Source organism: Pseudopodoces humilis, chromosome 10 (genome assembly GCF_049639895.1).
Source record: "Pseudopodoces humilis isolate 2021_Gansu_Grassland_sample_001 chromosome 10, ASM4963989v1, whole genome shotgun sequence".
In the NCBI taxonomy this organism is placed as follows: domain Eukaryota; kingdom Metazoa; phylum Chordata; class Aves; order Passeriformes; family Paridae; genus Pseudopodoces; species Pseudopodoces humilis.
Window position 1 is genome coordinate 21,920,209 of NC_142209.1, and position 12,732 is coordinate 21,932,940.

Below are 12,732 nucleotides of genomic sequence, written 5' to 3' on the forward strand. Positions count from 1 at the left end.
AAGAACTATGAGATACACAACAGTCATGGCTCCAGGCACCAGATCACACCCCACTGCTGAACCTCATTACAGCAGAACATAATACAAACCAACTAAAACACAGAATATCCAATCTGAGCCCTGTTGAAATTTCTGAGGCCTTTCATCTTTTCATATACAAAGCAGTTTCTGATATATGGTAAAAATTAAACGCAGCAATACACATATCAACACTACAGTTTATCCAAACAGCTTGCCCCTGAAACATCTGCCAGTTGCACCAAAACATGGCACTTTCATTACAAATCCAGGTGGCAAGTGGCTGGAAGGCTCCTCCCCAGGAAAGTTCTCATTTGCTCTGTACACGAGGTTTCTCAGAGATGGGATTTTAATGCTACACTCCGCTTCTTACTTCAGGTATTTCTCTCAGAGGAAGGTATCAGTTCAACTAATCACACACAGGGACTGCAGAACTGTAAAATGCAAGCAGGACTCTGTAGAGTACAGTCTCCCTTCCAAAGAAATACCTCACTCAGCCATCACCTTCTGATACTTTTATTTAACAAACACTATTTAGTAAATTGCATTATCCATGTGAGACTACATGGATTTCCTCTCCTATTACTTTTCTTCTAAAACTTTTCAGGAAAAAGTTGCCAGGATTGTCACTATTCAAGATGAGTCAGCCTCAGGGCTGTTAATATATCTACAGAGATGAGAACTCAAGACCAGCTCATGGTATTACATGGGTGGGTACAGGGACTGATAGCTAAACAAGCAAATTGCACCAACTCAGTCCTCTTGAACAAGGATAGGACTACCCCCTCTAATTGTGCATGCATGTATATACACACACACATCCTGCTACATAGATATTTAAATCTATCCCCACAGTTGGTCCCACTGCTCATGGAAGAACTCCATCACTTGACATGCCCCCCACCCCAACACCTGTGCTGGCTTTTTGCTCTACCATGAAGGGATGGAAACACCCACCATGAGACATGGAGACAAAGGTGGCCGTGGCAAAATGGGGACTTGCTGCTCATGAACAAAGTCACTGTTTGCACAAAAGACAGCATTTGCTCTCTCCCATCCGTTAGTCCATCAGGTAAATAATGCGCGTGCCAAAACACACACTTAATGAGGTAAATAATATGCCTTGAATAACGGCTAAATCTGTATTTACCTGCGAGACCAGAGAAACTCAGAAGGACCAGATTAGGAGATAATTGCGGCTAAGCAGGTTGTGTGCTTCAAGTAAACACACATTTGGTAACCTTCCCTTTCCAGGCTTTTGAGTGAAAGGCAAAAATCAAAGTTGAAATGTTTAAGATCGAGCTAGTGCCCACACCGCCAATTCCATGGCATATATGCATCGCCCCTGCCTTAACGCTTTCATGTTTTGAAGCTGTTTGCTTTATTAAAGCTGTGTGCCAGATAGTAGGTACCTCAAATCTGAAAACTCAAGTTGCAAAACCAAAAATGAAGAGCCCAACATGGCATTTATTTTAAAGGGGCTCAGTTCTACCAATTGCCTTTCCATCTACAGCTTTGGCTGTCATTCATAAATGTATTACAAAGAAATAGAAATTACTTGTACTTACTTCTAACATGTGCCACATAAGAGATATTCTAGGTATACATGCTTTAAATCTTCTAACTACTATGACTCTAAAGGCCCATCACAACATATATAATGTCTCTTTATTCACAAGAATAAAGCAGCTTTTACATTAGTTGCAGGAAAATCTGGTCTTTAGCTTACTGCACCAAGTAAAGTTCACAGTTGGAGTGGGGGAGGCAGACGGCTTCAACCCCTATATCAAACAGAGACAATAAAACATGTATTATCCATCCACCCACAGCAAGATCTCTTCTCTAGCATATCTTAACTGGCAAAACCAGGGTATCAGACATGGACCCCATGAATCTTCAGGCTGGGTTGCACTACACACAGTGGTGCAGAGGTTTCTGAGCCACTGAGTCCATGGCAAAGGTAAACCAGCCACATTGGCAGGATTCAGGCACATCCCCATGCAGACACAGCAGCACTATGCCAGACCCTGGCATGGCAGGTCAGGGTCATGAAAGTAGCGTGTAACATCCATGGAAGGAAGTAACAGCCAAAATCCAGAGCACGTTTACACTAACAGCTTCTGCAGTGGTCCATATCTAGCAACAGGATCAGGTTCCCCATCCCAAAAGCAGCCTCCCTCCCCACTATCCCATGTAGCAGAGGGAGCAGTACTCTGAACAAAGGTGTGTGAGTGGGGTATTGCATGTGGATTTCCCTATACAGGCAGCATACAAATCAGGGCAACACCACTGCAAACTCTGAACCTTCAGCCAAATGAAGTTTTAACGGTATGTTTACCCAGCCACTGCTCTGGGTGCCCTGGGAAGACCTCACATCATCTTCTTTGGCAAGGTCAGAATGCCTCAGAGCACAAGATAGCTGGTGAGCAAACACACTTTATTAGATGTCATGTAAAGCATTTATAATGGGTATGACAATGCAAAGCACTAGTAATTATCCTGTATTTTTTTCCAAGAGACAACGATGTAAGCAATGCAGCTTCAAAAATTAAAAACCCAGCTCTAGCCATATAAATCCACATGTTCAGTGATTCCATTTCCAAACCTACATAAAACACCATATATGTATTTCTTACACACACAGGATCAGATTATAATCTCAGTGCAAGCTGTCACATCTGGCAGTGAACCTTACTAGGTTAATATTTCATATCACAGAGCTCAAATTCCTCATACAGATACGTATGAAACGTAATGGGACCATGAACTGAGGTTGGACCTCAGGAATTATTTTGACAGATTGTACACAGACCTAGGAAAATGTGACACCACTTTACATTTGCTGCACCCAGTAAGATGGGAAATGGCCATATGTGATGGGTTTCACCTGGAAGATAGGTTGTGTTCTGTGCTGTGTAACAGTATGTGTCCCATGTGACAGGACTGGCTAAAATCAGCATCATTATTTTAAAAGTAAGTTTAAGAAAAAATGTTCTCTGGACATCAGCTGCAGGTAGCAAGACAAGTTCAGGCTGACTACAGCTTTTGCTTCTTTAGCAGTCCAAGCACATGGTACTAAAGCACGACAGTAAAGCACCAGTAAGGAAAGAAAGCCAAGAGAAAGGCAAGAGCCAGCTGTAGCCATCAGCTTTGCCAGGGGCCCCACTGAGTGCAAAGCGGAGAATCTGCACTAGTGGCTGTTGCACACCAGGCTTCCGACTGAGAAAGTTTCTTAGGGACAACCAAAGCAGCGATGAACAAGACAGGGAACTCCTGCCATGTGAAGAATGCTGATGACAAGAGCCAGAGGACCGTGCAAATGCTGTCCCTTGCCTGCAGGGCAGCCCTAAAGCCACAGAGAGAGATGTGAACCACACAAGCTCCAGAGGAGTCAAATTCATCAATGGCATGACAAATTAGCCTACAAACTTGAGCTTAATGACTCCTGGCATATAACATAAATATGAACTTTTTATAACTACATCTAATTAAAATTGAAGTTTGCCTTTAAGCCCAAAATACCCCCCTTTATTTTTCAGTTTCATAAGCTGAGTAGGGAAGGGGCAGGAAGACAACACCTAACTTCACATTGGAGGGGTGATCGAAATTACATTTTATGAGAGCCTTCACTTACATGTTATATTACTTTGTTATGGCAAGACAGCCCTCCACCATATTACAAAACAAACAAACAAGAAAAACCCCCACTAACCTAAACTACAACACAAACTGAAATTAAATAAAAGCAAGCAAGCTCTGGGAGTAAAATGCTTGTTTATTATTTGTGCAAAACCTGGGTAGGGGCAGCTGTGACTCCTGGCCTCAAAGAGACAACCGAACTCAAGGCTAGAGCACCAAAACCAATCAAAAATATAAGTCAGGTTTGTCTATTTTATTGAATTATGGAGGGAAAAAGAAGTTCGGGTAATAGAGATGCTTTCTGTAGAACAAAATTGCACGCATATTGCAACACCTGGAACACAGTATAACAAAAAATGCAGAAAAAATGCAAAAAACTTCAATTTTGGTAGCTGTTCAAACGCATACTCAGAGGTCAAATGTGAGCCCATATTTCACTTGTGTGAAAATATAACTGAAGAACAATAGAGATAACTCAGGGTGTTTTTTAATCAACCTTAACCTAAATCCAAATATTTCATTAGACGAACTACAGTCCAAAAATGACAGCACCTGGCTAGCCTGTGAGGCAGGAAACAGGAGACTATGAACAAGACCAACTGATCCACTCTCACCACTCAAACTTGCAAAAAAACCAACCAACATAAAGTAAAACAAATAACAAAAGACAAAGCTTTTAGAACTTTTTAATAAAGTAACACAATTTTAAGACAGGTAAATTTGCTTCTTTAATTTGTTAACCTCACAGTATCATCACTTGAACATGAGAACAGTACACTTCATGGCTGCACTCCCTTCTCACTTGGCTGGGTTTGTCTCCAGCACTGCTAGACAACCACGCCTGTATTTTGGAAAATTTGTAATGTCATGGCATGTCTATATGCTGCCCCATCATTACTCAGCTCAGATACAACTTGGCATTCATCATTTTGTTTTTACAGTACTCCACAATCACACCCAGGCTCTTCCCACTACAGATGAGGAGGTCCCTGTTCTCAAGAACTTACAGTCTAAAATTAGAAGCAATACAAGTGGGGGGAAAAACAGAATAGAATGAGGGGTACAAGAGGAGGGTTGGGTAACTGCTCATCTGGGAGAAACATGCATCTTGGTAGGTCAACTGAAAAAAATAATTCACCCTACACAGGCACTGGTTTCCCTCTACATGGTCATTATGGAAGAGAAGTGAACATGGAAAAGGCTGACTAAAGGATGGAGGGCACTCTCAGGTTAAGGAAGGTCTCTCCCATTTCTTGAGCTCATTCTTGCCGCTGGGTTCCTTGGCTGATTTGTCAAAGGCACGACCACACATGTCAGAGCACCAGAATCTCTTCCATTGTGACATCACAGACGCGATGGCTTGTGAGATCACAATGTGCAAGGCCGAAGGCGCTGATTACTTAGGGAAGCACTTGCTGGAGCTATGGCACCCTACAAAGCTGGGAAACAAACACATCTCAGTTCACTTGACAACACAGTGAAACCCACATGGAGACTCCACACCAGCAGGACACGTATTTGTCTGAACAGACCACCCAGAAGCCGTCCCAAAGATGCACAGTACAATTCCACTTCAATTTTATTAGGCCACCTCTGCTAGGCAACCCACTTTCGTCAGCTCCTTGACTGGTCTCCTAAGACAGGCTTTGCTGTGTATTTTTAAACCTTCTCCAAGAGTAACTGCAGATGAGCAAACGGGTCTAAGCTGGAGTCTGAAGAAGTTCCACACAGCAAAGGACTGGTCACTTAGAAGAAACGCAGAGAAAGGAAAGAACAAAAATTAAAACAAAGAAGCATTAACAGGGACACATACAGCAAAAGCCAAAGAGGAAGAACAGATTTGCTATTAAGGAAAAGAGTAGTTGCACAGGATCAGACCAAAAATCCTCTACTCCAGTCTCCTGCCTCTGCCTGGGATCCGTAAGAAAACACACCAGTGTGAAATTACACAAAATGAGGTTAACCAAGCCAATAGTTCTGGGAGGCCAAAAGGAGGCAGGCCTGTCCTTCCCTCTCAGACTTACTCTCCTGCTGATTACGTTACACCAGTTCCTGAGCTTGTCTGGCTCTTCTGTGAGCTGATTCAACCACAGGAACCTATAAAAGGACTAACACAGCCAGAATAAAACACAATTAAAACAAAATAGTTTCCGGCTGGTTTAGTGAGACGGATTAGTTCAGGGCCAGGCTGGATGAATATCAAAGCTCAAAGAGGATGGGCCCACACTGGCAGAAGTAGGAATGAGATGAGCCACTGGGGCTATTAGTCAGCTCAGCCACTCACCAAACCATGTACTCAGACCAGGACAGAGACACCTGGGATGATGTGGCACTTTGCAGAGAATGGAGAAATTATCTTGGCTCTAGCAGCATAGACACATTAAATTTGAATTCACAAAGCCCATCAGACCATCCTGTCTCAACCTCATGTAATGCCGGCCCTAAAGTTTCCATTTCTTTAGTCGAGCCCAAAGGCTTGAACATCTTTCAGAAAAGTTTCTGGCCTTGAATTGCAGCATGAAGAATGGAGGTTCCCCTCTACCTTCAGATAGTTCATTCCAATGGTCAATCCATTCGCTGTCAAAAAATAACGTCTTAGTTTTCATTCAAACTTTCCCAGCCATGGTCTTTGAGGTAAATTCTGAAATTTATGTCACTTCAGTGCTCTCAATCCTCAGAACAGCTCCCAGGGCCAGAAGCTAGAGATTTGTAGCTACTACACATCTAGTCAGTAAAAGTTACTATTGCATATTGGCCTAATTTAGTGGAAAGGAGACCTAGTAGGCCACCCTTTGTTTAATGGAATCTGGCACGCATAATTACTTCGTTTTCAAACACACGAATGCCACAGCTGTTCAAAACACTTACACAGCTGCACACCTTAGTTATCTGAAAAATGGAGGTTAACACCTGAGAATGCCAAATGAATCTCAGCCTGGATTCGGGGAAACAAGATTTGCATTGCTCAATACATAGATAACTTTTGATCTTCACAAATGAACTCCAAAAGTGTTAAAAGAAAACCAGTGCTCTGACAAAGCTCTGTCCTGGTACACTGGCAAAGGCTCCAAGCAGGGCAGAAGCTACAGTGGGATATGGTTTCCACACAAGCCAGTCTCAGCCCAGAAAATCTGCCAGAGAAGATGCTGACCCTAATATTCAATGATAGGAGGGAAAAAAAAAAAAAAAAAAAAAAAAAAAAAGACTGTAACAAATACAGCTGAAATTTAAATATATATATATTTTGATTGGAAGAGAAGTATCTTTACCTACCCAACACAGCTAGGGAGAACATAACTTTTCAGCTGGCCTCGGGCCAGCTGAGATCACTTGTCTTAGGGAAGGGAAATGGTCCAAATGGTCCCTAGCACAGTCAGCACCTCTGCTCTAGGTTATGCCTTGACAGCCTCAACTTGTCCAGTTCTTCCCTTATGGCCCTGCTTGCCATGGCACCATACCGCTGTGTTAGCTCATCGCTACTATAGTGAAACACCAGGAGTCTCAGCAGGACCATTTCTAGCAAAAATACCTGCTTCAGATCCAAGACAGACTTGTGAAAATAGCACAGTTGCTTACAGCCTTCCATGCTCTCTTGTAAGCCCAGACCCAGTGGGCAGTCCTGCACCATTTACCTGGATGTCACCATACCTGCATTCTACAGCCTCGGGGCCCTCCACTGCAGGTGGCCACAGGACTGACATAGAGACAGGGTAAAATGCAAATACTTCCACACATTTAACTATCTTCCAAAAGTCTATTTCCAAAATGTTAGGGGGTTAAAAAAATAAAAAAATAAAATCAAGGCCTACCAAAGTTAACAGAATCAAAACAAGATAAGCACCAAACCAGCTGTAATCAGGCCCTCTAAAGAAAGTAAAGAAGTATCTCTCAAGTGCAGGACAGAAACCTTAGGTCCTATCAGTGTTTATTCAATCCAAGGTCTTCTTTATTTACCCATCAGGCACATAGGCATTTTTTAAAGGCTTTAATCACTTTCTTCTTTTGGATTTTGGTACCACTCAAATCTATCTAGACACACCAATTTTATGAAAAAAAACAAAACAAAAAAACAAGCCAAACACACTATTCATGTAGGGCAACCCAAAGTTTGAGATGAACAAGATGCATAAAAGGGCCACAGGACCACTCTCTGAAATAAAACAATCATTTAGTCCACACTGTAAATTAATGTGAAAATTCAGTTGCAAAGGGCAGAATTCAGTGCTTCAAAATGGAAACAAAAATATCTGAAATAAAAAACACCATTTGAAATCAAATTTCCCAAGCCTACATGGTGGGGACTAACCAACTGGACTTTTAACATACTACTGAATTTCAGAGTAATTCCCTCTTGGACAAAAGTTCAAATGCCAACTTTAATACCAAGTGATATGAGATGCTACAATGTTGCAAAAAGACACAACAGGACAAAATAAATTCAAGTTACCATTAGAAAGAAATTAGGTAAGATCCTCAAACAGCTGTTAACAACATCTGATGGGACAAGTGCTTTGGAGATGTACCTTCCTGGAGCCCTGTATACCTCATCCTTCTTGAGACACAGTGCAAGCATTAACATATTAGAAAACTTGCTGGTCCCTTGCATCACAGCTGAAAGAATATCAAGAGCTCAGACTAAACAGCAGCTGTTAATCCACCATCTCTGGAACCAAAAGCTCAATGAAGAAACCAGGTAAGTAAAGAAGTAGCAAAACAAATGTCACACTTATTAGCAAACAGGCCAGCAAGGACCACGTAAATCCACCAGACACAGGACTTGTAAAAGACAGAACACAAGCAGTAAATGACAACACCTCTCCATACATCTCAGTTTGGAAGAAACACCTGTAACAGCATAGCAGCAAGAAAAGAAAAGAAGAAATTGCTACTGCCACTCAGGAAACAAGTAAACAGACTGTACTCCTAAGCTTTCTCAAGTTTACTTCACTCTCAAGATCTGAGACAGGTGATCAGTTCAACCTCACAGGGTAAAAATATAGGAAAAAAACCAAAAAAACACACGTCCTACTCCCTCATTACCTCCACCTACGAACCTCCTCATCCCAAAACATTAAAAAAATCCTCGCTGCTGCTGCCTCCAGCTCAGCCCATGCCCACCCCCTGGGCAGAAGGGCTGTTTTCCCTTCGTCAAGCCCTGAAAGCAACTGATCCCGCTCCAGCTGGGATCTGGGGGACTGCTGCCACAGCCACCCTGAAGACCTCTCCTCAAGGGCCGCACTGGGGCGCGGAGAGCCCGGCAACCCGGGCGTCGAACGGACGAGGCGCCCCCACCCCGCGCCCTCCCCTCGGGCCAGGGCCGCCCCCGGTCCCCACCGACACCCCCGCCCCGCCCGGCCCGCAGCCCCACGCCCCCGGTTCGAGTCCCGCCGCCGCGGGGGGCCGGGCCGCGCCCCCGCTCCGCGCCGGGCCTTTACCCCCCGCCCCGGGCCACGGCGGCCCCACGTCTCCGCCAGGCCCGCGGGGCCCCCCGCGCCCGCCAGACCCCGCCGGGCTGGGCCGAGGCGCCGCCCGCCTCCCCCACCCCCCCCCCCGCGGGGCCGCCCCGCCCCGGCCGGGCCCCGCGCCCCGCACTCCGCACCACGAGTGCCCGGCACCGCCACTCACCGCCCGCACTCTGACCCCCGACCCCGCGCTGAGCGGCAGCGCCGCCGACCAACCGCAGCGCCGCCCGCCGCCGCCGGGGGCGGGGCTTCCGGCCCGCCGCGCCCCCTCGCGCAGGCGCGTACTGTGCGCCCCCCCGCGGGGCACGCTGGGAGTCGTAGTTGCCTCCGGCCGGCCCCGCCGCGTGGCCGCGCCTCGACGCCGCGCCGGCTCCTCCGGATCCCCGGGCGCCGATTTCCACCTCCCATGCCCAGCGGAATCTCATCCTCTCCCCGCCGACCCGACTCCTCGTCTACCCTGGGGCCACCACTTACCCGCCTTGTGTCCTCAAGGGCCATCTCACCGTGTCCCCAGGACACCTCCCCTGATGCCTCCATGCTTCAGTTTTCACTCATCTCTCTTAGCCTAAACCTGTGTCTGAACCGTGCCTGGTCTTTGCTTGACACCCCTGAGCTGTGGCACCTCCTCCCCGCTAACACGGCTGGCAGCCTGAGCCAGGACATGTCAAATCTCGCTGCTGTCACGTTCTGCAAGGGTTCTGAGCCTCCATCCCTGCCAGCTGCACAGGGAACAGTAGCCAGTGCTGCTCTGCTACCACACAGCATGGCAAAGAATACTGCAACAGGCTGCCCAGGGAGGTAATGGATTTTCCCTCTCTGGAGACATTCAAGATCCACCTGGAAGCATTCTTCTGTCACCTGCTCTGGTGGCACTGCCTGGGCAAGGGGATTGGACTGGATGATCTCCAGGGATTCCTTCCAACCCTAACAATTCTGTGATTCTCTGAACCTACCTGCAATGATACCTAATATTTAGCCTACTGACACATCAATAACTCTTGGAATCTCAGCTGCAACGACAAGTGTGCTAGCTGGGGCCATTCCTTGCATTGCTTCCTTCTCACATTAACTCCCACCTCCACACTTCAAGCCAGCAGCTCCTTTGCACACCCCTGATACTCCTCATATGTGTGATGAGCAAACTCAGAGCACTGACTCATGCAGATAGGACTGTGAGGGATTCTAGAGGCTTCCTTACCATCCTTTTCCTGCAGACAGGAGCAGTCCTACCTGTCATCTTGCTGTCCTCTTCAAATCATCCTTTAAGCCTTTCTCTGGCTCCATATCTTAAAATACTGGACAAAGGTAAGTACCAGAGTGCAGAGATCACTGGTTGATGCTCCACACAAGGTGGGCTGGCTGCCTGACTGTATCAGCCTGGTTCTCCTGCCTTTAATTGAGTTGGCTCTTCAGGCTGGATTTATCTGTTCCTCTGTTTGTATGCAGCCTTGAACTTGAGAGGCCTGAACCATGAAAGTATCATGTCAGAACTATAAAAATACCAACAGCAAACCATTTAATAATAGTAAGAGTTCCTTTAAGCCCTCTTAGATTTGGCATCTCTCAGCTTCCCACCCACATAAGAAAGGATAATGTGAAATTTTACTTCTAAGCTTAGCTATATTGCTGTGATTTATCAAGTCTTTGGTGACTGATGTATGGTTTGCCAGGTGCCCAGGAGAATGAATGGAAGGTCTTTGCACTGTAGTGTTCCTTGAGCAGTCTGTCCCTGGCCCTCCCTTAGCAGGGATGGAAACAGGCTGAAAATACACTGCAGCCCCAAAGCTTGAAATTTAGGGCTCACAGCCGGCCTGTGTTTTTAAGAGGATGAAAAAGAAGAGGCCTTTCCTCTGCTGACCTCTGCATCTTGCAGTAAAAAGTAGTTTCTCAGTCTAGACAAACAATGAATGGCTCATAGGTGTGTGCATATCCTTTTTCATCAGCCAAGTCTCGTGCTCTTTCCAAGGTTTCCCAGTCAGTACAGCAGGCAGATTTCCTCCTTCCCAATTTTTTTTGGAAAACCCCTTTTCCCAGCTGAGTTATCTGCAGTAACCGGGGCCCACACCTTGGCTTCTGCCAGCCTCTGTGACCCTTGGGAGACTCATACAAGTTGTCTGCCAAAGACTACAGGACAGCAGTGAGATTCCCTTCAGCAAGTGCACTTTCAAAGAGGGCCTCTTTTTCTGGCACAACTATCAGCATCCAAACCTGTTCAAAGAGATCCATGTTTTATGAAATACTGACACTGTTTCTATATTGTTCATGTCTGAGCCTGTCTCATGTGGGCATGCATGCCTCAAATGAGCACTGCAGGCCACTGAAAATGTCATCTACAGATTAATCTCACTCCAGGCTCCTGGAAAAAATAAATGAGGGTGATCAATAGATATCCTGTGGCGTGCCCATCAATGCACATGGCCCCTGTAGCATCCTCACTGGGAACAGCTCCCCTCCCCAAGGGACTCTGCCACTAAAGGCAGTCAATTGCCATGGGGCCCTAGGCAAGGAATGCTGACAAACTGGGTCATGCAGGTGGGGAACAGTGGTTAAAAAGGGCAGAGAGTTGCTCATTAGGGCCACCTTATTTATTCCAGGTAGCACAGCCCATGTCAATCCTGCGACCCCATTGCCTCAGGACCAACTCTATCCAAGAGCAAGTGAGCAGGTTTCAGGAGTCACTCTGGTGTTTTAATTGCTTGGCCTACTTTAGAGATTTTGAGATGGCTAGAAGAAGCCCATAGGAAATAGGGTCCATGCTGGGGCAGTGTCTGCTCTATCCTAATTTACACGAAGGACTATCTTCCTTGGGTGGAAATCAGCTCAGATTCTAGCTGTGACCTTCTCTCCTATGGCTGGATCCCTCTGCTGCTGCCAGCAGATGCAGCAACCTGGTCTACAGTAACCTAAAGTTCTGTTTGTTTCTTAACAAAGCATCATTTCATTCAGCACAGATGTAAAGCCACCACTGGGCTGATGGATGGACAAAGCTTGATTAGGAAGTAGCAAACCAGTGGGGCAGGGTAAAGCAGAAAATACAGAATAAACCCCCCTGACCCCATGTGGCAGCTGCAAGGGATCCTCTGTGCAAAGACAGCTGAGCTTATCCTAACACAAGATCAACTATCAGGTCTCTGCCTGCTGCTGGTCAGCACAGAGAAGGAGGGACATTCCCCAGCCTTTCTCCCAGTGCTTCCTTCCCAAGGGTCCATGGAGCACAACTCCTTTTAAAGCAATAGGATTTTACATTATTATGGCACAAAGAAACATCAGATCATTTTAAAGGCAACTTGATTAATACTGTTCAGCTGCTTATGCTGAGTGAAACTTTTAAATGTCTTATAATACACATGACAAGTAGTTTTGTATCACTGTTTTCTACTTAACAAGTTAATAATGTGCCAACCCAAATCCTTCAGTTACTAACACCACCGGTGGGACTCATTAACCAATGTGAGTACATATTTAAGGGAATACTAATATTCACAATGTACATTTTTATATTCATGTTGTCATTCTTGAAACCACAGCTCAGTTCATGTATTCTGTTGAAACATTTGTTTGCAGAGGATTTCTCTCTCCCTTTTCCTCCAAACACAGAGACTATCACTGGGGT

The 12,732-nt window shown here is 45.7% G+C and overlaps 1 protein-coding gene across 3 annotated transcripts in view; it reads right to left on the reverse strand.

Annotated features, from left to right (window-relative positions):
* ERI3 (ERI1 exoribonuclease family member 3) overlaps positions 1-9,365 on the reverse strand; it is a 130,509-nt gene extending 121,144 nt beyond the window's left edge. For 2 of the 3 annotated variants that reach the window (XR_001331363.2, XM_005521086.3), the window contains exon 1: positions 9,283-9,365. The gene's annotated coding sequence lies outside the window, so the exon portion shown is untranslated. The other variant, XM_014250903.2, reaches the window with a different exon arrangement.
* Between the last annotated feature and the right edge of the window lie 3,367 nt (positions 9,366-12,732).